The following is a 21,224-nucleotide window of genomic DNA, read 5'->3' as shown; positions in this document are numbered from 1 at the left end:
GATTGGCCGAAAAATGCAAAAAATGAGGAACGATCATGGCGAGGCGGATACTATGGTTCCTTAGGTCGTATTTGATAGTCCGGAAAAATTTTAGGCGATAGGGGTCCGGAGGTCCCGGGACCACTCGGAAGGTGTGGGCTATAACACATAAAAATATGGGAATCGCGCGGAATTCTAGTTGTTTGGCCGAAAAACGCAAAAAATGAGGAACGATCATGGTGGGGCGGATACTATGGTTCCTTAGGTCGTATTTGATAGTCCGGAAAAATATTAGGCGATAGGGGTCAGGAGGTCCCGGGACCACTCGAAAGGCGTGGGCTATAACATACAAAAATATGGTAATCGCGCGGAATTCTAGTTGTTTGGCCGAAAAACGCAAAACATGAGGAACGATCATGGCGGGGCTGTTACTATGGTTCCTTAGGTCGTATTTGATGGCCCGAAAAATTTTTAGGCGATCGGGGTTCGGGGTTCCCGGGACCCCTTGGAAGGCGTGGGCTAAAGCACACGAAAATATGGAAATCGCGCGGAATTCTAGTTGTTTGGCTGAAAAATGCAAAAGACTAGGAACGATCATGGCGGGGAGGTGACTATGGTTCCTTAGGTCGTATTTGATAGTCCGGGAAATTTTTAGGCGATCCGGCTCCGGGGGGCCCGATCCACTCGGAAGGCGTGGGCGATAGCACACAAAAATAGGGGAATCGGTCGGAATTTTAGTTTTTCGGCCAAAAAATGCAAAAAATGAGGAACGATCATGGAGAGGTGGTGACTATGGTTCCTTAGGTCTTAAATGATGGCCCGAATATTTTTTAGGCAATCCGAGTCCAGCGGCCTGGCCCACTCGGAAGGCGTGGGCAATAGCACACAAAAATATGGTAATCGAGCGGAATTCTAGTTTTTTGGCCGAAAAACGCAATAAATGAGGAACGATCATGGCGGGGCGTTGACTATGGTTCCTTAGGTCATATTTAACGGCCCGAAAAATTTTAGGCGATCGGGGTCCACGGCTCCCGGGACCACTCGGAAAGCGTAAGCTATAGCACACTAAAATAAGCAAATCGCGCGGCGTTCTAGTTTTTTGGCCGAAAAATGCAAAGCATTTGGAAAGATCATGGTGGGGCGGTGACTATGGTACCTTAGGTCGTATTTGATAGTCCGGAAAAATTTTAGGCGATCGGGGTCCGCAGCTCCCCGGACCACTTGGAAGGCGTGGGTATAGCACACGAAAATATGGGAATCGGGCGTAATTCTAGTTTTTTGGCCGAAAAATGCAAAAAATGAGAAACGATGATGGCGGGGCAGTTACTATGGTTCCTTAGGTCGTATGTGATGGCCCGGAAAAGTTTTAGGCGATCGGGGTCCGGTGGTCCCGGAACCACTTGGAAGGGTGGGCAATAGCACACAAAAATATTGTAATCAGGCGGAATTCTAGTTTTTTGGCCGAAAAACGCAACAAATGAGGAATGATCATGGCGGGGCGGATACTATGGGTCCTTAGGTCGTATTTGATAGTCCAGAAAAATTTTAGGCGATAAGGGTCTGGAGGTCCCGGACCACTCGGAAGGTGTGGGCTATAACACACAAAAATATGGGAGTCGCGCGGAATTCTAGTTGTTTGGCCGAAAAACGCAAAAAATGAGGAACGATCATGGCGTGGCAGATACTATCGTTCCTTAGGTCGTATTTGATAGTCCGGAAAAATATTAGGCGAAAAGGGGTCAGGAGGTCCCGGGACCACTCGGAAGGCGTGAGCTATAACACACAAAAATATAGGAATCGCGCGGAATTCTAGTTGTTTGGCCGAAAAACGCAAAAAATGAGGAACGATCATGTCGAGGCAGATACTATGGTTCCTTAGGTCGTATTTGATAGTCCGGAAAAATTTTAGGCGATAGGGGTCCGGAGGTCCCGGGACCACTCGGAAGGTGTGGGCTATAACACACAAAAATATGCAAATCGCGCGAAATTCTAGTTTTTTGGCCGAAAAACGCAAAAAATGAGGAACGATCATAGCGGGGCGGATACTATGATTCCTTAGGTCGTATTTGATAGTCCGGAAAAATATTAGGCGATAGGGGTCAGGTGGTCCCGGGACCACTCGAAAGGCGTGGGCTATAACACACAAAAATATGATAATCGCGCGGAATTCTAGTTGTTTGGACGAAAAATGCAAAAAATGAGGAACGATCATGGCGGGGCGGATACTACGGTTCCTTAGGTCATATTTGATAATCCGGAAAAATTTTAGGCGATAGGGGTCCGGAGGTCCCGGGACCACTCGGAAGGTGTGGGCTATAACACACAAAAATATGGGAATCGTGCGAAATTCTAGTTGTTTGGCCGAAAAACGCAAAAAATGAGGAACGATCATGGCGTGGCGGATACTATCGTTCCTTAGGTTGTATTTGATAGTCCGGAAAAATATTAAGCGATAGGGGTCAGGAGGTCCCGGGACCACTCGGAAGGCGTGGGCTATAACACACAAAATATAGGAATCGCGCGGATTTCTAGTTGTTTGGCCGAAAAACGCAAAAAATGAGGAACGATCATGGCGAGGCGGATACTATGGTTCCTTAGGTCGTATTTGATAGTCCAGAAAAATTTTAGGTGATAGGGGTCCGGAGGTCCCGGGACCACTCGGAAGGTGTGGGCTATAACACAAAAATATGGGAGTCGGGCGGAATTCTAGTTGTTTGGCCGAAAAATGCAAAAATTGAGGACCGATCATGGCGGGGCGGATACTATGGTTCCTTAGGTCGTATTTGATAGTCCGGAAAAATATTAGGCGATAGGGGTCAGGAGGTCCCGGGACCACTCGAAAGGCGTGGGCTATAACACACAAAAATATGGTAATCGTGCGGAATTCTAGTTGTTTGGCCGAAAAACGCAAAAAATGAGGAACGATCATGGCGGGGCGGATACTATGGTTCCTTAGGTCGTATTTGATAGTCCGGAAAAATATTAGGCGATAGGGGTCAGGAGGTCCCGGGACCACTCGAAAGGCGTGGGCTATAACATACAAAAATATGGTAATCGCGCGGAATTCTAGTTGTTTGGCCGAAAAACGCAAAACATGAGGAACGATCATGGCGGGGCGGTTACTATGGTTCCTTAGGTCGTATTTGATAGTCCGGAAAAATATTAGGCGATAGGGGTCAGGTGGTCCCGGGACCACTCGAAAGGCGTGGGCTATAACACACAAAAATATGGTAATCGCGCGGAATTCTAGTTGTTTGGCTGAAAAATGCAAAAAATGAGGAACGATCATAGCGGGGCGGATACTATGGTTCCTTAGGTCATATTTGATAGTCCGGAAAAATTTTAGGCGATAGGGGTCCGGAGGTCCCGGGACCACTCGGAAGGTGTGGGCTATAACACACAAAAATATGGGAATCGCGCGAAATTCTAGTTGTTTGGCCGAAAAACGCAAAAAATGAGGAACGATCATGGTGGGGCGGATACTATGATTCCTTAGGTCGTATTTGATAGTCCGGAAAAATATTAGGCGATAGGGGTCAGGTGGTCCCGGGACCACTCGAAAGGCGTGGGCTATAACACACAAAAATATGGTAATCGCGCGGAATTCTAGTTGTTTGGCTGAAAAACGCAAAAAATGAGGAACGATCATAGCGGGGCGGATACTATGGTTCCTTAGGTCATATTTGATAGTCCGGAAAAATTTTAGGCGATAGGGGTCCGGAGGTCCCGGGACCACTCGGAAGGTGTGGGCTATAACACACAAAAATATGGGAATCGCGCGAAATTCTAGTTGTTTGGCCGAAAAATGCAAAAAATGAGGAACAATCATGGCGTGGCGGATACTATCGTTCCTTAGGTCGTATTTGATAGTCCGGAAAAATATTAGGCGAAAAGGGGTCAGGAGGTCCCGGGACCACTCGGAAGGCGTGGGCTATAACACACAAAAATATAGGAATCGCGCAGAATTCTAGTTGTTTGGCCGAAAAACGCAAAAAATGAGGAACGATCATGGTGAGGCGGATACTATGGTTCCTTAGGTCGTATTTGATAGTCCGGAAAAATTTTAGGTGATAGGGGTCCGGAGGTCCCGGGACCACTCGGAAGGTGTGGGCTATAACACACAAAAATATGGGAATCGCGCGGAATTCTAGTTGTTTGGCCGAAAAACGCAAAAAATGAGGAACGATCATGGCGAGGCGGATACTATGGTTCCTTAGGTCGTATTTGATAGTCCGGAAAAATTTTAGGCGATAGGAGTCAGGAGGTCCCGGGACCACTCGAAAGGCGTGGGCTATAACACACAAAAATATGGTAATCGTGCGGAATTCTAGTTGTTTGGCCGAAAAACGCAAAAAATGAGGAACGATCATGGCGGGGCGGATACTATGGTTCCTTAGGTCATATTTGATAGTCCGGAAAAATTTTAGGCGATAGGGGTCCGGAGGTCCCGGGACCACTCCGAAGGTGTGGGCTATACCACACAAAAATATGGGAATCGCGCGGAATTCTAGTTGTTTGGCTGAAAAATGCAAAAAATGAGGAACGATCATGGCGGGGCAGATACTATGGTTCCTTAGGTCATATTTGATAGTCCGGAAAAATTTTAGGCGATAGGGGTCCGGAGGTCCCGGGACCACTCGGAAGGTGTGGGCTATAACACACAAAAATATGGGAATCGCGCGAAATTCTAGTTGTTTGGCCGAAAAATGCAAAAAATGAGGAACAATCACGGCGTGGCGGATACTATCGTTCCTTAGGTCGTATTTGATAGTCCGGAAAAATATTAGGCGAAAAGGGGTCAGGAGGTCCCGGGACCACTCGGAAGGCGTGGGCTGTAACACACAAAAATATAGGAATCGCGCGGAATTCTAGTTGTTTGGCCGAAAAATGCAAAAAATGAGGAACGATCATGGCGAGGCGGATACTATGGTTCCTTAGGTCGCATTTGATAGTCCGGAAAAATTTTAGGCAATAGGGGTCCGGACGTCCCGGGACCACTCGGAAGGTGTGGGCTATAACACACAAAAATATGGGAATCGCGCGGAATTCTAGTTGTTTGGCCGAAAAACGCAAAAAATGAGGAACGATCATGGCGAGGCGGATACTATGGTTCCTTAGGTCGTATTCAATTGCTCGGAAAAATTTTAGGCGATCGGGGTCCGCGGCTCTTGGGACCACTCGGCATGCGTTGGTATAGCACACGAAAATAGGGGAATCGGGCGAAATTCTAGGTCTTTTTCAGTAACATGCAAAAAATGTGGAAAGATCTTGGCAGGGCGGTGACTATGGTTCCTTTGGTCTTATTTGATAGTCCGGAAAAATATTAGGCGATAGGGGTCCGGAGGTCCCGGGACCACTCGGAAGGCGTGGGCTATAACACACAAAAATATAGGAATCGCGCGGAATTCTAGTTGTTTGGCCGAAAAACGCAAAAAATGAGGAACGATCATGGCGAGGCGGAATACTATGGTTCCTTAGGTCGTATTTGATAGTCCAGAAAAATTTTAGGTGATAGGGGTCCGGAGGTCCCGGGACCACTCGGAAGGTGTGGGCTATAACACACAAAAATATGGGAATCGCGCGGAATTCTAGTTGTTTGGCCGAAAAACGCAAAAAATGAGGAACGATCATGGCGAGGCGGATACTATGGTTCCTTAGGTCGTATTTGATAGTCCGGAAAAATTTTAGGTGATAGGGGTCCGGAGGTCCCGGGACCACTCGGAAGGTGTGGGCTATAACACACAAAAATATGGGAGTCGGGCGGAATTCTAGTTATTTGGCCGAAAAGCGCAAAAAATGAGGAACGATCATGGCGAGGCGGATACTATGGTTCCTTAGGTCATATTTGATAGTCCGGAAAAATTTTAGGCGATAGGGGTCCGGAGGTCTCGGGACCACTCGGAAGGTGTGGGCTATAACACACAAAAATATGGGAATCGCGCGGAATTCTAGTTGTTTGGCCGAAAAACGCAAAAAATGAGGAACAATCATGGCGTGGCAGATACTATCGTTCCTTAGGTCGTATTTGATAGTCCGGAAAAATATTAGGCGATAGGGGTCAGGTGGTCCCGGGACCACTCGAAAGGCGTGGGCTATAACACACAAAAATATGGTAATCGTGCGGAATTCTAGTTGTTTGGCCGAAAAACGCAAAAAATGAGGAACGATCATGGCGGGGCGGATACTATGGTTCCTTAGGTCATATTTGATAGTCCGGAAAAATTTTAGGCGATAGGGGTCCGGAGGTCCCGGGACCACTCCGAAGGTGTGGGCTATAACACACAAAAATATGGTAATCGCGCAGAATTCTAGTGGTTTGGCTGAAAAATGCAAAAAATGAGGAACGATCATAGCGGGGCGGATACTATGGTTCCTTAGGTCATATTTGATAGTCCGGAAAAATTTTAGGCGATAGGGGTCCGGAGGTCCCGGGACCACTCGGAAGGTGTGGGCTATAACACACAAAAATATGGGAATCGCGCGAAATTCTAGTTGTTTGGCCGAAAAACGCAAAAAATGAGGAACGATCATGGCGTGGCGGATACTATCGTTCCTTAGGTCGTATTTGATAGTCTGGAAAAATATTAGGCGAAAAGGGGTCAGGAGGTCCCGGGACCACTCGGAAGGCATGGGCTATAACACACAAAAATATAGGAATCGCGCGGAATTCTAGTTGTTTGGCCGAAAAACACAAAAAATGAGGAACGATCATGGAGAGGCGGATACTATGGTTCCTTAGGTCGTATTTGATAGTCCGAAAAATTTTTAGGCGATAGGGGTCCGGAGGTCCCAGGACCACTCGGAAGGTGTGGGCTATAACACACAAAAATATGGTAATCGCGCGGAATTCTAGTTGTTTGGCTGAAAAACGCAAAAAATGAGGAACGATCATAGCGGGGCGGATACTATGGTTCCTTAGGTCATATTTGATAGTCCGGAAAAATTTTAGGCGATAGGGGTCCGGAGGTCCCGGGACCACTCGGAAGGTGTGGGCTATAACACACAAAAATATGGGAATCGCGCGAAATTCTAGTTGTTTGGCCGAAAAACGCAAAAAATGAGGAACAATCATGGCGTGGCGGATACTATCGTTCCTTAGGTCGTATTTGATAGTCCGGAAAAATATTAGGCGAAAAGGGGTCAGGAGGTCCCGGGACCACTCGGAAGGCATGGGCTATAACACAAAAATATAGGAATCGCGCGGAATTCTAGTTGTTTGGCCGAAAAACGCAAAAAATGAGGAACGATCATGGAGAGGCGGATACTATGGTTCCTTAGGTCGTATTTGATAGTCCGGAAAAATTTTAGGTGATAGGGGTCCGGAGGTCCCGGGACCACTCGGAAGGTGTGGGCTATAACACACAAAAATATGGGAATCGCGCGGAATTCTAGTTGTTTGGCCGAAAAACGCAAAAAATGAGGAACGATCATGGCAAGGCGGATACTATGGTTCCTTAGGTCGTATTTGATAGTCCGGAAAAATTTTAGGTGATAGGGATCCGGAGGTCCCGGGACCACTCGGAAGGTGTGGGCTATAACACACAAAAATATGGGAGTCGGGCGGAATTCTAGTTGTTTGGCCGAAAAACGCAAAAAATGAGGAACGATCATGGCGGGGCGGATACTATGGTTCCTTAGGTCGTATTTGATAGTCCGGAAAAATATTAGGCGATAGGGGTCAGGAGGTCCCGGGACCACTCGGAAGGCGTGGGCTATAACACACAAAAATATAGGAATCGCGCGGAATTCTAGTTGTTTGGCCGAAAAACGCAAAAAATGAGGAACGATCATGGCGAGGCGGATACTATGGTTCCTTAGGTCGTATTTGATAGTCCAGAAAAATTTTAGGTGATAGGGGTCCGGAGGTCCCGGGACCACTCGGAAGGTGTGGGCTATAACACACAAAAATATGGGAATCGCGCGGAATTCTAGTTGTTTGGCCGAAAAACGCAAAAAATGAGGAACGATCATGGCGAGGCGGATACTATGGTTCCTTAGGTCGTATTTGATAGTCCGGAAAAATTTTAGGTGATAGGGGTCCGGAGGTCCCGGGACCACTCGGAAGGTGTGGGCTATAACACACAAAAATATGGGAGTCGGGCGGAATTCTAGTTGTTTGGCCGAAAAACGCAAAAAATGAGGAACGATCATGGCGGGGCGGATACTATGGTTCCTTAGGTCATATTTGATAGTCCGGAAAAATTTTAGGCGGTAGGGGTCCGGAGGTCCCGGGACCACTCGGAAGGTGTGGGCTATAACACACAAAAATATGGGAATCGCGCGGAATTCTAGTTGTTTGGCCGAAAAACGCAAAAAATGAGGAATAATCATGGCGTGGCAGATACTATCGTTCCTTAGGTCGTATTTGATAGTCCGGAAAAATATTAGGCGAAAAGGGGTCAGGAGGTCCCGGGACCACTCGAAAGGCATGGGCTATAACACACAAAAATATGGTAATCGTGCGGAATTCTAGTTGTTTGGCCGAAAAACGCAAAAAATGAGGAACGATCATGGCGGGGCGGATACTATGGTTCCTTAGGTCGTATTTGATAGTCCGGAAAAATATTAGGCGATAGGGGTCAGGAGGTCCCGGGACCACTCGGAAGGCGTGGGCTATAACACACAAAAATATAGGAATCGCGCGGAATTCTAGTTGTTTGGCCGAAAAACGCAAAAAATGAGGAACGATCATGGCGAGGCGGATACTATGGTTCCTTAGGTCGTATTTGATAGTCCAGAAAAATTTTAGGTGATAGGGGTCCGGAGGTCCCGGGACCACTCGGAAGGTGTGGGCTATAACACACAAAAATATGGGAATCGCGCGGAATTCTAGTTGTTTGGCCGAAAAACGCAAAAAATGAGGAACGATCATGGCGAGGCGGATACTATGGTTCCTTAGGTCGTATTTGATAGTCCGGAAAAATTTTAGGTGATAGGGGTCCGGAGGTCCCGGGACCACTCGGAAGGTGTGGGCTATAACACACAAAAATATGGGAGTCGGGCGGAATTCTAGTTGTTTGGCCGAAAAACGCAAAAAATGAGGAACGATCATGGCGAGGCGGATACTATGGTTCCTTAGGTCATATTTGATAGTCCGGAAAAATTTTAGGCGATAGGGGTCCGGAGGTCCCGGGACCACTCGGAAGGTGTGGGCTATAACACACAAAAATATGGGAATCGCGCGGAATTCTAGTTGTTTGGCCGAAAAACGCAAAAAATGAGGAACAATCATGGCGTGGCAGATACTATCGTTCCTTAGGTCGTATTTGATAGTCCAGAAAAATATTAGGCTATAGGGGTCAGGAGGTCCCGGGACCACTCGAAAGGCATGGGCTATAACACACAAAAATATGGTAATCGTGCGGAATTCTAGTTGTTTGCCCGAAAAACGCAAAAAATGAGGAACGATCATGGCGGGGCGGATACTATGGTTCCTTAGGTCATATTTGATAGTCCGGAAAAATTTTAGGCGATAGGGGTCCGGAGGTCCCGGGACCACTCCGAAGGTGTGGGCTATAACACACAAAAATATGGTAATCGCGCAGAATTCTAGTGGTTTGGCTGAAAAATGCAAAAAATGAGGAACGATCATAGCGGGGCGGATACTATGGTTCCTTAGGTCATATTTGATAGTCCGGAAAAATTTTAGGCGATAGGGGTCCGGAGGTCCCGGGACCACTCGGAAGGTGTGGGCTATAACACACAAAAATATGGGAATCGCGCGAAATTCTAGTTGTTTGGCCGAAAAACGCAAAAAATGAGGAACAATCATGGCGTGGCGGATACTATCGTTCCTTAGGTCGTATTTGATAGTCCGGAAAAATATTAGGCGAAAAGGGGTCAGGAGGTCCCGGGACCACTCGGAAGGCATGGGCTATAACACACAAAAATATAGGAATCGCGCGGAATTCTAGTTGTTTGGCCTAAAAATGCAAAAAATGAGGAACGATCATGGAGAGGCGGATACTATGGTTCCTTAGGTCGTATTTGATAGTCCGAAAAAATTTTAGGTGATAGGGGTCCGGAGGTCCCGGGACCACTCGGAAGGTGTGGGCTATAACACACAAAAATATGGGAATCGCGCGGAATTCTAGTTGTTTGGCCGAAAAACGCAAAAAATGAGGAACGATCATGGCGAGGCGGATACTATGGTTCCTTAGGTCGTATTTGATAGTCCGGAAAAATTTTAGGTGATAGGGGTCCGGAGGTCCCGGGACCACTCGGAAGGTGTGGGCTATAACACACAAAAATATGGGAGTCGGGCGGAATTCTAGTTGTTTGGCCGAAAAACGCAAAAAATGAGGAACGATCATGGCGGGGCGGATACTATGGTTCCTTAGGTCGTATTTGATAGTCCGGAAAAATATTAGGCGATAGGGGTCAGGAGGTCCCGGGACCACTCGAAAGGCGTGGGCTATAACACACAAAAATATGGTAATCGTGCGGAATTCTAGTTGTTTGGCCGAAAAACGCAAAAAATGAGGAACGATCATGGCGGGGCGGATACTATGGTTCCTTAGGTCATATTTGATAGTCCGGAAAACATTTTAGGCGATAGGGGTCCGGAGGTCCCGGGACCACTCCGAAGGTGTGGGCTATACCACACAAAAATATGGGAATCGCGCGGAATTCTAGTTGTTTGGCTGAAAAACGCAAAAAATGAGGAACGATCATAGCGGGGCGGATACTATGGTTCCTTAGGTCATATTTGATAGTCCGGAAAAATTTTAGGCGATAGGGGTCCGGAGGTCCCGGGACCACTCGGAAGGTGTGGGCTATAACACACAAAAATATGGGAATCGCGCGAAATTCTAGTTGTTTGGCCGAAAAATGCAAAAAATGAGGAACAATCATGGCGTGGCGGATACTATCGTTCCTTAGGTCGTATTTGATAGTCCAGAAAAATATTAGGCGAAAAGGGGTCAGGAGGTCCCGGGACCACTCGGAAGGCGTGGGCTATAACACACAAAAATATAGGAATCGCGCGGAATTCTAGTTGTTTGGCCGAAAAACGCAAAAAATGAGGAACGATCATGGCGAGGCGGATACTATGGTTCCTTAGGTCGTATTTGATAGTCCGGAAAAATTTTAGGTGATAGGGGTCCGGAGGTCCCGGGACCACTCGGAAGGTGTGGGCTATAACACACAAAAATATGGGAATCGCGCGGAATTCTAGTTGTTTGGCCGAAAAACGCAAAAAATGAGGAACGATCATGGCGAGGCAGATACTATGGTTCCTTAGGTCGTATTTGATAGTCCGGAAAAACTTTAGGAGATAGGGGTCCGGAGGTCCCGGGACCACTCGGAAGGTGTGGGCTATAACACACAAAAATATGGGAGTCGGGCGGAATTCTAGTTGTTTGGCCGAAAAACGCAAAAAATGAGGAACGATCATGGCGGGGCGGATACTATGGTTCCTTAGGTCGTATTTGATAGTCCGGAAAAATATTAGGCGATAGGGGTCAGGAGGTCCCGGGACCACTCGAAAGGCGTGGGCTATAACACACAAAAATATGGTAATCGTGCGGAATTCTAGTTGTTTGGCCGAAAAACGCAAAAAATGAGGAACGATCATGGCGGGGCGGATACTATGGTTCCTTAGGTCATATTTGATAGTCCGGAAAAATTTTAGGCGATAGGGGTCCGGAGGTCCCGGGACCACTCGGAAGGTGTGGGCTATAACACACAAAAATATGGGAATCGCGCGGAATTCTAGTTGTTTGGCCAAAAAACGCAAAAAATGAGGAACAATCATGGCGTGGCAGATACTATCGTTCCTTAGGTCGTATTTGATAGTCCGGAAAAATATTAGGCGAAAAGGGGTCAGGTGGTCCCGGGACCACTCGGAAGGCGTGGGCTATAACACACAAAAATATAGGAATCGCGCGGAATTCTAGTTGTTTGGCCGAAAAACGCAAAAAATGAGGAACGATCATGGCGAGGCGGATACTATGGTTCCTTAGGTCATATTTGATAGTCCGGAAAAATTTTAGGCGATAGGGGTCCGGAGGTCCTGGGACCACTCGGAAGGTGTGGGCTATAACACACAAAAATATGGGAATCGCGCGGAATTCTAGTTGTTTGGCCGAAAAACGCAAAAAATGAGGAACAATCATGGCGTGGCAGATACTATCGTTCCTTAGGTCGTATTTGATAGTCCGAAAAAATATTAGGCGAAAAGGGGTCAGGAGGTCCCGCGACCACTCGGAAGGCGTGGGCTATAACACACAAAAATATAGGAATCGCGCGTAATTCTAGTTGTTTGGCCGAAAAACACAAAAAATGAGGAACGATCATGGCGGGGCGGATACTATGGTTCCTTAGGTCGTATTTGATAGTCCGGAAAAATATTAGGCGATAGGGGTCAGGAGGTCTCGGGACCACTCGAAAGGCTTGGGCTATAACACACAAAAATATGGTAATCGTGCGGAATTCTAGTTGTTTGGCCAAAAAACGCAAAAAATGAGGAACGATCATGGCGGGGCGGATACTATGGTTCCTTAGGTCATATTTGATAGTCCGGAAAAATTTTAGGCGATAGGGGTCCGGAGGTCCCGGGACCACTCGGAAGGTGTGGGCTATAACACACAAAAATATGGGAATCGCGCGGAATTCTAGTTGTTCGGCCGAAAAACGCAAAAAATGAGGAACAATCATGGCGTGGCAGATACTATCGTTCCTTAGGTCGTATTTGATAGTCCGAAAAAATATTAGGCGAAAAGGGGTCAGGAGGTCCCGGGACCACTCGGAAGGCGTGGGCTATAACACACAAAAATATAGGAATCGCGCGGAATTCTAGTTGTTTGGCCGAAAAACGCAAAAAATGAGGAACGATCATGGCGAGGCGGATACTATGGTTCCTTAGGTCGTATTTGATAGTCCGGAAAAATTTTAGGCGATAGAGGTCCGGAGGTCCCGGGACCACTCGGAAGGTGTGGGCTATAACACACAAAAATATGGGAATCGCGCGGAATTGTAGTTGTTTGGCCGAAAAACGCAAAAAATGAGGAACGATCATGGCGGGGCGGATACTATGGTTCCTTAAGTCGTATTTGATAGTCCGGAAAAATATTAGGCGATAGGGGTCAGGAGGTCCCGGGACCACTCGAAAGGCGTGGGCTATAACACACAAAAATATGGTAATCGCGCGGAATTCTAGTTGTTTGGCCAAAAAACGCAAAAAATGAGGAACGATCATGGCGGGGCGGATACTATGGTTCCTTAGGTCATATTTGATAATCCGGAAAAATTTTAGGCGATAGGGGTCCGGAGGTCCCGGGACCACTCGGAAGGTGTGGGCTATAACACACAAAAATATGGGAATCGCGCGAAATTCTAGTTGTTTGGCCGAAAAACGCAAAAAATGAGGAACAATCATGGCGTGGCGGATACTATCATTCCTTAGGTCGTATTTGATAGTCCGGAAAAATATTAGGCGAAAAGGGGTCAGGAGGTCCCGGGACCACTCGTAAGGCATGGGCTATAACACACAAAAATATAGGAATCGCGCGGAATTCTAGTTGTTTGGCCGAAAAATGCAAAAAATGAGGAACGATCATGGCGAGGCGGATACTATGGTTCCTTAGGTCGCATTTGATAGTCCGGAAAAATTTTAGGCAATAGGGGTCCGGACGTCCCGGGACCACTCGGAAGGTGTGGGCTATAACACACAAAAATATGGGAGTCGGGCGGAATTCTAGTTGTTTGGCCGAAAAACGCAAAAAATGAGGAACGATCATGGCGTGGCAGATACTATCATTCCTTAGGTCGTATTTGATAGTCCGGAAAAATATTAGGCGAAAAGGGGTCAGGAGGTCCTGGGACCACTCGGAAGGCATGGGCTATAACACACAAAAATATAGGAATCGCGCGGAATTCTAGTTGTTTGGACGAAAAATGCAAAAAATGAGGAACGATCATGGCGGGGCGGATACTATGGTTCCTTAGGTCGTATTTGATAGTCCGTAAAAATATTAGGCGATAGGGGTCAGGAGGTCCCGGGACCACTCGAAAGGCGTGGGCTATAACACACAAAAATATGGTAATCGCGCGGAATTCTAGTTGTTTGGCCGAAAAACGCAAAAAATGAGGAACGATCATGGCGGGGCGGATACTATGGTTCCTTAGGTCATATTTGATAGTCCGGAAAAATTTTAGGCGATAGGGGTCCGGAGGTCCCGGGACCACTCGGAAGGTGTGGGCTATAACACACAAAAATATGGGAATCGCGCGAAATTCTAGTTGTTTGGCCGAAAAATGCAAAAAATGAGGAACAATCACGGCGTGGCGGATACTATCGTTCCTTAGGTCGTATTTGATAGTCCGGAAAAATATTAGGCGAAAAGGGGTCAGGAGGTCCCGGGACCACTCGGAAGGCGTGGGCTGTAACACACAAAAATATAGGAATCGCGCGGAATTCTAGTTGTTTGGCCGAAAAATGCAAAAAATGAGGAACGATCATGGCGAGGCGGATACTATGGTTCCTTAGGTCGCATTTGATAGTCCGGAAAAATTTTAGGCAATAGGGGTCCGGACGTCCCGGGACCACTCGGAAGGTGTGGGCTATAACACACAAAAATATGGGAGTCGGGCGGAATTCTAGTTGTTTGGCCGAAAAACGCAAAAAATGAGGAACGATCATGGCGTGGCAGATACTATCGTTCCTTAGGTCGTATTTGATAGTCCGGAAAAATATTAGGCGAAAAGGGGTTCGGAGGTCCCGGGACCACTCGGAAGGTGTGGGCTATAACACACAAAAATATGGGAATCGCGCGGAATTCTAGTTGTTTGGCCGAAAAATGCAAAAAATGAGGAACGATCATGGCGGGGCGGATACTATGGTTCCTTAGGTCGTATTTGATAGTCCGGAAAAATATTAGGCGATAGGGGTCAGGAGGTCCCGGGACCACTCGAAAGGCGTGGGCTATAACACACAAAAATATGGTAATCGCGCGGAATTCTAGTTGTTTGGCCAAAAAACGCAAAAAATGAGGAACGATCATGGCGGGGCGGATACTATGGTTCCTTAGGTCATATTTGATAATCCGGAAAAATTTTAGGCGATAGGGGTCCGGAGGTCCCGGGACCACTCGGAAGGTGTGGGCTATAACACACAAAAATATGGGAATCGCGCGAAATTCTAGTTGTTTGGCCGAAAAACGCAAAAAATGAGGAACAATCATGGCGTGGCGGATACTATCATTCCTTAGGTCGTATTTGATAGTCCGGAAAAATATTAGGCGAAAAGGGGTCAGGAGGTCCCGGGACCACTCGTAAGGCATGGGCTATAACACACAAAAATATAGGAATCGCGCGGAATTCTAGTTGTTTGGCCGAAAAATGCAAAAAATGAGGAACGATCATGGCGAGGCGGATACTATGGTTCCTTAGGTCGCATTTGATAGTCCGGAAAAATTTTAGGCAATAGGGGTCCGGACGTCCCGGGACCACTCGGAAGGTGTGGGCTATAACACACAAAAATATGGGAGTCGGGCGGAATTCTAGTTGTTTGGCCGAAAAACGCAAAAAATGAGGAACGATCATGGCATGGCAGATACTATCATTCCTTAGGTCGTATTTGATAGTCCGGAAAAATATTAGGCGAAAAGGGGTCAGGAGGTCCTGGGACCACTCCGAAGGCATGGGCTATAACACACAAAAATATAGTTATCGCGCGGAATTCTAGTTGTTTGGCCGAAAAATGCAAAAAATGAGGAACGATCATGGCGGGGCGGATACTATGGTTCCTTAGGTCGTATTTGATAGTCCGTAAAAATATTAGGCGATAGGGGTCAGGAGGTCCCGGGACCACTCGAAAGGCGTGGGATATAACACACAAAAATATGGTAATCGCGCGGAATTCTAGTTGTTTGGCCGAAAAACGCAAAAAATGAGGAACGATCATGGCGGGGCGGATACTATGGTTCCTTAGGTCATATTTGATAGTCCGGAAAAATTTTAGGCGATAGGGGTCCGGAGGTCCCGGGACCACTCGGAAGGTGTGGGCTATAACACACAAAAATATGGGAATCGCGCGAAATTCTAGTTGTTTGGCCGAAAAACGCAAAAAATGAGGAACGATCATGGCGGGGCGGATACTATGGTTCCTTAGGTCGTATTTTATAGTCCGGAAAAATATTAGGCGATAGGGGTCAAGAGGTCCCGGCACCACTTGGAAAGCGTGGGCTATAGCACACAAAAATATGGTAATGGCGGGGCGGTGACTATGGTTTCTTAGGTCGTATTTGATGGTCCGGAAAAATTTTAGGCGATCGGGGTCCGGGATTCCCTACCCATTGGGAAGGCGTGGGCAATTATAGCACACGAAAATATGGGAATCGTATGGAATTCTAGTTATTTAGCCGAAAAATGCAAACAATGAGGAACGATCATGGCGGGGAGGTGAATATGGTTCCTTAGGTCTTATTTGATGGCCCGAATAAAATTTAGATGATCCGAGTCCGGGGGGCCCGACCCACTCGGAAGGTGTGGGCTATAGCACACGAAAATATGGGAATCGGGCGGAATTCTTAGTTTTTTTGCCGGAAATCGCAATAAGTGAGGAACGATCATGGCGGGGCAGTTCCTATGGTTCCTTAGGTCGTATTTGATGGCCCGGAAAAGTTTTAGGCGATCTGGGTCCGGGGATCCCGGGACCACTTGGAAAGCGTGGGCTATAGCACACAAAAATATGGGAACCGGGTGGAATTCTTGTTTTTTGGCTGAAAAATGCAAAAGACTAGGAAGGATCATGGCGGGGCGGTGACTATGGTTCCTTAGGTCGTATTTGATAGTCCAGAAAATTTTTAGGCGATCCGGCTCCGGGGGGCCCGACCCACTCGGAAGGCGTGGGCGATAGCACACAAAAATATGGGAATCGGGCGGAATTCTAGTTTTTTGGCCGAAAAATGCAATAAATGAGGAACGATCATGGCAGGGCGGTGACTATGGTTCCTTAGGTCGTATTTGATGGCCCGGAAAATTTTAGGCGATCGGGGTCCACGGCTCCCGGGACCATTCGGAAGGCGTAAGCTATAGCACATGAAAATATGCAAATCGCGCGGAGTTCTAGTTTTTTGGCCGAAAAATGCAAAGCATTTGGAACGATCATGGTGGGGCGGTGACTATGGTACCTTAGGTCGTATTTGATAGTCCGGAAAAATTTTAGGTGATCGAGGTCCGCGGCTCCCCGGACCACTTGGAAGGCGTGGGTATAGCACACGAAAATATGGGAATCGGGTGTAATTCTAGTTTTTTGGCCGAAAAATGTAAAAAATGATAAACGATGATGGCGGGGCGGTTAGTATGGTTCCTTAGGTTGTATTTGACGGCCCGAAAAAATTTTAGGCGATTGGGGTCCGGGGGTCCCGGAACCACTGGGAAGGGTGGGCAATAGCACACAAAAATATTGTAATCGGGCGGAAATCTAGTTTTTTTGCCGAAAAACGCAACAAATGAGGAATGATCATGGTTGGGCGGTGACTATGGTTCCATAGGTCGTATTTGATAGTCCGGAAAAATTTTAGGTGATAGGGGTCCGGAGGTCCCGGGACCACTCGGAAGGTGTGGGCTATAACACACAAAAATATGGGATCGCGCGGAATTCTAGTTGTTTGGCCGAAAAATGCAAAAAATAAGGAACGATCATGGCGGGGCGGATACTATGGTTCCTTAGGTCGTATTTGATTGCCCAGAAAAATTTTAGGCGATCGGGGTCCGCGGCTCTTGGGACCACTCGGAATGCGTGGGTATAGCACACGAAAATATGGGAATCGGGCGAAATTCTAGGTCTTTTCAGTAACATGCAAAAAATGTGGAAAGATCTTGGAAGGGTGGTGACTATGGTTCCTTTGGTCTTATTTGATAGTCCGGAAAAATATTAGGTGATAGGAACCGGAGGTCCCAGGACCACTCGGAAGGCGTGGGCTATAAGAGGTCCCGGGACCACTCGGAAGGCGTGGGCTATAACACACAAAAATATAGGAATCGCGCAGAATTCTAGTTGTTTGGCCGAAAAATGCAAAAAATGAGGAACGATCATGGCGGGGTGGTTACTATGGTTCCTTTGGTCGTATTTGATGGCCCAGAAAATTTTTAGGCGATCGGGGTTGGGGGTTCCCGGGACCCCTTGGAAGGCTTGGGCTAAAGAACACGAACATATGGAAATCGCGCGGAATTCTACTTTTTTGGCTAAAAAACGCAAAAGACTAGGAACAATCATGGTGGGGTGGTGACTATGGTTCCTTAGGTCGTATTTGATAGTCCGGAAAATTTTTAGGCGATCCGGCTCCGGGGGCCCGACCCACTCGGAAGGCGTGGGCGATAGCACACAAAAATATGGGAATCGGGCGGAATTCTAGTTTTTTGGCCAAAAAATGCAAAACATGAGGAACGATCATGGCGAGGCGGTGACTATGGTTCCTTAGGTCCTAATTGATGGCCCGAAATTTTTTTAGGCGATCCGAGTCCGACGGCCCGGCCCACTCGTAAGGCGTGGGGCACACAAAAATATGGTAATCGAGCGGAATTCTAGTTATTTGGCGGAAAAACGCAATAAATGAGGAACGATCATGGCGGGGCGGTGACTATGGTTCCTTAGGTCGTATTTGATAGCCCGGAAAATTTTAGGCGATGGGGTCCACGGCTCCCGGTACCACTCGGAAGGCGTAAGCTTTAGCACACGAAAATATGCAAATCCCGCGGAGTTCTAGTTTTTTGGCCGAAAAATGCAAAGCATTTGGAACGATCGTGGTGGGGCGGTGACTATGGTACCTTAGGTCGTATTTGATAGTCCAGAAAAATTTTAGGCGATCGGGGTCCGCGGCTCCCCGGACCACTTGGAAGGCGTGGGTATAGCACTTGAAATTATGGGAATCGGGCGTAATTCTAGTTTTTTGGCCGAAAAATGCAAAAAATGAGAAACGATGATGGCGGGGTGGTTACTATGGTTCCTTAGGTCGTATTTGACGGCCCGGAAAAATTTTAGGCGATCGGGGTCCGGGGGTCCCGGAACCACTTGGAAGGGTGGGCAATAGCACACAAAAATATTGTAATCAGGCGGAATTCTAGTTTTTTGGCTGGCCGTTGACTATGGTTCCATAGGTCATATTTGATAGTCCGGAAAAATTTTAGGCGATAGGGGTCCGAAGTTCCCGGGTTCACTTGGAAGGCATGGGCTATAGGACACGAAAACATGGGAATCGCGCGGAATTCTAGTTCTTTGGCTGAAAAATGGAAAAAAACTAGGAACAATCATGGCTAGGCGGTGACTATGGTTCCTTAGGTCTTATTTGATAGTCCGAAAAAATTTTAGGCGATAGGGGTCCGGAGAATCGGGACCACTCGGAAGGCATGGGCTATAACACACAAAAATATGGGATTGCGCGGAATTCTAGTTGTTTGGCCGAAAAACGCAAAAAATGAGGAATGATCATAGCGGGGTGGATACTATGGTTCCTTAGGTCGTATTTGATAGTCCGGAAAATTTTTAGGCGATAGGGGTCCGGAGGTCCCGGGACCACTCGGAAGGTGTGGGCTATAACACACAAAAATATGGGAATCGCGCGGAATTCTAGTTGTTTGGCCGAAAAATGCAAAAAATAAGGAACGATCATGGCGTGGCAGATACTATGGTTCCTTAGGTCGTATTTGATTGCCCGGAAAAATTTTAGGCGGTCGGGGTCCGCGGCTCTTGGGACCACTCGGAAGGCGTGGGCAATAGCACACGAAAATATGGGAATCGGGCGAAATTCTAGGTCTTTTTCAGTAACATGCAAAAAATGTGGAAAGATCTTGACAGGGCAGTGTCTATGGTTCCTTAGGTCTTATTTGATAGTCCGGAAAAATTTTAGGCGATAGGGGTCCGGAGAACCTGGACCACTCGGAAGGCATGGGCTATATCACACAAAAATATGGGATTGCGCGGAATTCTAGTTGTTTGGCCGAAAAACGCAAAAAATGAGGAATGATCATAGCGGGGTGGATACTATGGTTCCTTAGGTCGTATTTGATAGTACGGAAAATTTTTAGGCGATAGGGGTCAGGAGGTCCCGGGACCACTCGGAAGGCGTGGGCTATAACACACAAAAATATGGTAATCGCGCGAAATTCTAGTTGTTTTGCCAAAAAATGCAAAAAATAAGGAACGATCATGGCGGGGCGGATACTATAGTTCCTTAGGTCGTATTTGATTGCCCGGAAAATTTTTAGGTGATCGGGGTCCGCGGCTCTTTGGACCACTCGGAATGCGTGGGTATTGCACACGGAAATACGGGAATCGGGCTAAATTCTAGGTCTTTTTCAGTAACATGCAAAAAATGTGGAAAGATCTTGGAAGGGTGGTGACTATGGTTCCTTTGTTCTTATTTGATAGTCCGGAAAAATATTAGGTGATAGGGGTCCGGAGGTCCCGGGACCACTCGGAAGGCGTGGGCTATAACACACAAAAATATGGGAATCGCGCGGAATTCTAGTTGTTTGGCCGAAAAACGCAAAAAATGAGGAAGGATCATGGCGGGGCGGATACTATGATTCCTTAGGTCGTATTTGATAGTCCGGAAAAATTTTAGGCGATAGGGGTCAGGAGGTCCCGGGACCACTCGGAAGGCGTGGGCTATAACACACAAAAATATGGGAATCGCGCGGAAATCTAGTTGTTTGGCGGAAAAACGCAAAAAATGAGGAATGATCATGGCGGGGTGGTTACTATGGTTCCTAAGGTCGTATTTGATGGCCCGAAAATTTTTAGGCGATCGGGGTTCGGGGTTCCCGTAACCCCTTGGAAGGCGTGGGCTAAAGCACACGAAAATATGGAAATCGCGCGGAATTATACTTTTTTGGCTGAAAAACGCAAAAGACTATGAAGGATCATGGCGGGGCGGTGAATATGGTTCCTTAGGTTGTATTTGATAGTCCGGAAAATTTTTAGGCGATCCGGCTCCGTGGGGCCCGACCCACTCGGAAGGCGTGGGCGATAGCACACAAAAATATGGGAATCGGGCGGAATTCTAGTTTTTTGGTTAAAAAATACAAAAAATGAGGAACGATCATGGCGAGGCGGTGACTATGGTTCCTTAGGTTATAATTGATGGCCCGAAAAGTTTTTAGGCGATCCGAGTCCGGCGGCCCGGTCCACTCGGAAGGCGTGGGGCACACAAAAATATGGTAATCGAGCAGAATTCTAGTTTTTTGGCCGAAAAATGCACTAAATGAGGAACAATCAATGGCGGGGCGGTGACTATGGTTCC

Source organism: Nicotiana tabacum, unplaced genomic scaffold (genome assembly GCF_000715075.1).
Source record: "Nicotiana tabacum cultivar K326 unplaced genomic scaffold, ASM71507v2 Un00014, whole genome shotgun sequence".
Lineage (NCBI taxonomy): Eukaryota > Viridiplantae > Streptophyta > Magnoliopsida > Solanales > Solanaceae > Nicotiana > Nicotiana tabacum.
Note: the sequence above shows the minus strand (reverse complement) of the source record.